Raw genomic sequence first — 5,845 nt, 5'->3', positions numbered from 1 at the left:
CCTATTTAACCCCTCCCATACAGGAAGCACTTTCGTTTTGCAGCAAGCCCAATTTTTTTTTTTTCCATATAAAAAAAAAAAAACTAAAAAATAAAAAGTCACAGGTCGCCGCCATTACTAAATAAAAAATTATATATGATGGAAATGCTCAGCAAAGCTCACAGTCTTCCAAAACAACCTACCTGTGTGACCACCATGAGAAGAGAGTCAAGCAGGTCACATGGCTTTATAGAGAAGCCTCCCAGCTGGAGGGGAACGGCTGATCACATTAACCATCAAACTGCTGAGCAACATCCCTCCGAAAAGTCAAGACGGTGAGCGAATTCTGTCTCCTTCAGTATGAAGGGCGAGATCGCCCCCTGCCTGCACATCGTCTGCATTTACATGGGCAGCAGTGTGCGTCTAGCAAAGGTCACTTAGGCCTCATTCACATGGGATGCAATGAATCCCTGCCCTATGTAGGGTTGCCACTTTTTCTTTAAAGAGGAAGTAAACCCTGCCGAGTTTACTTCCTCTTTTTTTCCCTGCAAAGGTAAAGCATAATGGACTACTATGCATCGCATAGTAGCCCATTATGTGTCACTTACCTGACACAGGAGCCAGCGAAGTCACCGCTGTCCCCTGTAGTCCGCCGCATCCATCTTGCTGGTGGCGTCTCGCAGCTCCGCCGCTGTCATTCGGCGAAGCCGCGATGACGTCACTCCCGCGCATGCGCACGGGAGTTCAACAAATGCAGCAGCTCCATTTTTGGAACTGCCGCGTTCAGTGCGCCTGCGCGCCGCTGTCTACGGCGCATGCACCGTAGACAGTGGTGCCCGTTTTCGGGCAAATATCTCCTAAACCATATAGGTTTAGGAGATATTGCTTGGACCTACAGGTAAGCCTTAATCTAGGCTTACCTGTAGGTCAAAGTGGTTTGTAAGGGTTTACAACCACTTTAACCACTTCAATAGCGGGCACTTTTCACCCCCTTCATGCCAAGGCCCAGTTTTCAGCTTTCAGCGCTGTCGCATTTTGAATGACAATTACACTGTACCCAAACTACATTTCTTATCATTTTGTTCCCACAAATAGAGCTCTCTTTTGGTGGTATTTGATCACTTCTGGGGTTTTTATTTTTTGCGCAACAAATAAAAAAATACCGAAAACTTTGAAAAAAAAATAAAAAAGGTTTTTCTTTGTTTCTGTTATAACATTTTGTAAATAAGTACGTTTTTTTTTCCTTCACTGATGGGCGCTGATGAGGCTGCACTGATGGGTGCTGATGAGATCGCACCAATGAGGTGGCACTGATGAGGTGGCACTGATGATGGGCACTAATATGCAGCACTGATAGGTGGCACTGGTATGCAGCACTGATGGGCATTGATAGGTGGCATTGATGGGCACTAATAGGTGGCACTGATGGGCACTGAAAGGCTGCACTAATGGGTGCCTATGAGTGGCACTGAAGGGCACTGATGGGTGGCACTGATGGGCACTTATAGATGGCACTGATGGGCATCACTGATAAGGAGGGACTGGCAGGCATTAATGATGGGCACAGATTGGCATTACTGGTGGCCATGAGTGGCATACCTGGTGGTTATCAGTAGTGGCAATCCCTGGTGGTCCTGGTGGCATCCCTGGTGGTCTGAGGTGTGCATCCTCAGGACAGGAGAGCAGCCAATCGGTTTCTAACATACGGCTTTTCCTGTTTACACTGTGATCAGCCGTGATTGGACACTGCTGATCATGTGGTGAAGAGCCTCTATCAGAGGCTCTTTACCGAGATCGGTGTTGCATACCTCCCAACTTTTTGGGATGGGAACAGGTGGGGGGTCCTATGTAGACATAGGACACCCCCTGCCACGCCCCCTTAAAGGACAATTATACAAATAATAATAATAATAATTTTTTACCACTACTATTCATTTATATTGGCTTTTAAAACTTACAAATGCAGCAATTTAGAAATCAGATGAAAGGTTTAGTGCTGGGAAACACTTTTTGATAAATAAAAAGTACATTTTATATACAACCAAAATGTGTCACTGCAGTGCCGCGCAATCACATTTCTTTTGAATGTCACACCACTGTACTAATACAGAAGTGGGCAATGCACCACAAGCCATATACTGCATTATATAGGAGGAAAGCCGGGGGGGGGGGGGTTCTTTAGGGCATTACCCACTTGGCTACTGGGCACTTTTACCCCATTCCTGCCCTGGCCAATTTTCAGCTTTCTGCGTTGTCACTCTTTGAATGACAATTGCGCGGTCATGCTACACTGTACCCATGTGATGTTTTTATCATTTTTTTCCCACAAATAGTTTTCTTTTGGTGGTATTTACCCACTTTCCAACCGAATCCCATACATATACAGCAGTAGGTTGGCACTCCTGCACGAATCTCTGTATATGTACGGCGGCTCCTTTAAGAGCCATAGCAGGCGCGCGCTTAACGACGGGAGACCCGATGCGCATAGCTGATGATCGTTGGCGTCGCTTGCCACCAGATGTGGTTTGCCACCAGAGATCAGATTTGGATTGTCACCAGACATCAGATTTGGATTGTCACCAGACATGAGATTTGGTTTGTCACCAGACATCAGATTTGATTTGTCACCAAACATCAGATTTGGATTGTCACCAAACATCAGACTTGGATTGTCACCAAACATCAGATTTGGATTGTCACCAAACATCAGACTTGGATTGTCACCAGACATCAGATTTGGTTTGTCACCAGACATCAGATTTGGTTTGTCACCAGACATCAGATTTGGATTGTCACCAGACATCAGATTTGGTTTGTCACCAGACATCAGATTTGGATTGTCACCAGACATCAGATTTGGATTGTCACCAGACATCAGATTTGGATTGTCACCAGACATCAGATTTGGATTGTCACCAGACATCAGATTTGGTTTGTCACCAGACATCAGATTTGGATTGTCACCAAACATCAGACTTGGATTGTCACCAAACATCAGATTTGGATTGTCACCAGACATCAGATTTGGATTGTCACCAGACATCAGATTTGGATTGTCACCAGACATCAAATTTGGATTGTCACTAGACATCAGATTTGGATTGTCACCAGACATCAGATTTGGATTGCCACCAGACATCAGATTTGGATTGTCACCAGACATGATATTTGGATTGTCACCAGACATGAGATTTGGATTGTCACCAAACATCAGATTTGGATTGTCACCAGACATGAGATTTGGATTGTCACCAGACATCATATTTGGTTTGTCACCAGACATCAGATTTGGATTGTCACCAGAAATGAGATTTGTATTGTCACCAGACATGAGATTTGGATTGTCACCAGAAATCAGATTTGGATTGTCACCAGAAATGAGATTTGTATTGTCACCAGACATGAGATTTGGATTGTCACCAGAAATCAGATTTGGATTGTCACCAGACATCAGATTTGTATTGTCACCAGACATCAGATTTGTATTGTCACCAGACATCAGATTTGGTTTTTCACCAGACATGAGATTTGGATTGTCACCAGACATGAGATTTGGATTGTCACCAGACATCAGATTTGGTTTGTCACCAGACATGAGATTTGGATTGTCACCAGACATCAGATTTGGTTTGTCACCAAACATAAGATTTGGATTGTCACCAGACATGAGATTTGGTTTGTCACCAGACATCAGATTTGGATTGTCACCAGACATCAGATTTGGATTGTCACCAGACATCAGATTTGGATTGTCACCAGACATAAGATTTGGATTGTCACCAGACATGAGATTTGGATTGTCACCAAACATCAGATTTGGATTGTCACCAGACATCAGATTTGGTTTGTCACCAGACATCAGATTTGGTTTGTCACCAGACATCAGATTTGGATTGTCACCAGACATCAGATTTGGTTTGTCACCAGACATCAGATTTGGATTGTCACCAGACATCAGATTTGGATTGTCACCAGACATCAGATTTGGTTTGTCACCAGACATCAGATTTGGTTTGTCACCAGACATCAGATTTGGATTGTCACCAAACATCAGATTTGGATTGTCACCAGACATCAGACTTGGATTGTCACCAGACATCAGATTTGGATTGTCACCAGACATCAGATTTGGATTGTCACCAGACATCAGACTTGGATTGTCACCAGACATCAGATTTGGATTGTCACCAAACATCAGACTTGGATTGTCACCAGACATCAGATTTGGATTGTCACCAGACATCAGATTTGGATTGCCACCAGACATCAGATTTGGATTGTCACCAGACATGAGATTTGGATTGTCACCAGACATGAGATTTGGATTGTCACCAAACATCAGATTTGGATTGTCACCAGACATGAGATTTGGATTGTCACCAGACATCATATTTGGTTTGTCACCAGACATCAGATTTGGATTGTCACCAGAAATGAGATTTGTATTGTCACCAGACATGAGATTTGGATTGTCACCAGAAATCAGATTTGGATTGTCACCAGAAATGAGATTTGTATTGTCACCAGACATGAGATTTGGATTGTCACCAGAAATCAGATTTGGATTGTCACCAGACATCAGATTTGTATTGTCACCAGACATCAGATTTGTATTGTCACCAGACATCAGATTTGGTTTTTCACCAGACATGAGATTTGGATTGTCACCAGACATGAGATTTGGATTGTCACCAGACATCAGATTTGGTTTGTCACCAGACATGAGATTTGGATTGTCACCAGAAATCAGATTTGTATTGTCACCAGACATCAGATTTGGTTTGTCACCAGACATCAGATTTGGATTGTCACCAGACATCAGATTTGGTTTGTCACCAAACATAAGATTTGGATTGTCACCAGACATGAGATTTGGATTGTCACCAGACATCAGATTTGGTTTGTCACCAGACATCAGATTTGGATTGTCACCAGACATCAGATTTGGATTGTCACCAGACATCAGATTTGGATTGTCACCAGACATAAGATTTGGATTGTCACCTGCGGTGATGGCAGCACAGGCCAGTGAAAGAGAACAGTGGTGATGCGGGGCCTATGTCCTATGTCCGCCCACGATCGCTCCCTGCAGTGACAGAACGGGGATCTGATTCTGCCATAGTAAACAAGGCAATTCTCCGTTCTGACAGGGGAGATCACACAGAGATCCTTCTGCTATGCAGGAAGACTTATATATGTGTTGTTCCAGGCGGCACCCACCCCCGGTTAGAAACACACAAAGGGAACAAAGTTAACCCCTCGATCGCCCCTGATATTAACCCCTTCCCTGACAGTTTTATTAGTACAGTGACAGTGCATATTTTTAGCACTGATCACTGTAATAATGTCACTGGTTCCCAAAAAAAAGTGTCTAAAATGTCAGTTAGGTGTCCGATCTGTCTGCCGCAATATCGCAGTCCTGCTAAAATTCGCTGATCACCGCCATTACTAGTAAAAAAAATTTAAAAAATAATAAAAATGCCATAAATATATCCCATAGTTTGTAAACACTATGACTTTTGCGCAAACCAATCAATAATCACTTTTTGGATTTTTTTTTTTTAACAAAAATATGTAGCAGAATACATATTGGCCTAAATTTATTCAGAAATTAGATTTTTTTTAATTTTTAAAATAATTTTATTGGATGTTTTTAGCATAAAATAAAAAAATATTGTTTGTTTTTTTTTCAAAATTGTTGGTCTTTTTTTGCTTATAGCGCCAAAAATAAAAACCGTAGAGGTGATCAAATACCACCAAAAGAAAGCTCTATTTGTGGGAAAAAAAGGATGTCAATTTTGTTTGGGTGCAACGTCCCTTGACCATGCAATTGGTTAGTTAATGTGACGCAGTGCCGTATCGCAAA

The sequence above is a fragment of the Lithobates pipiens genome, unplaced genomic scaffold, assembly GCF_037356315.1.
Source record: "Lithobates pipiens isolate NorthernLeopardFrog02 unplaced genomic scaffold, aLitPip1_a1.2 Scaffold_28, whole genome shotgun sequence".
Classification (NCBI taxonomy): domain Eukaryota; kingdom Metazoa; phylum Chordata; class Amphibia; order Anura; family Ranidae; genus Lithobates; species Lithobates pipiens.
Note: the sequence above shows the minus strand (reverse complement) of the source record.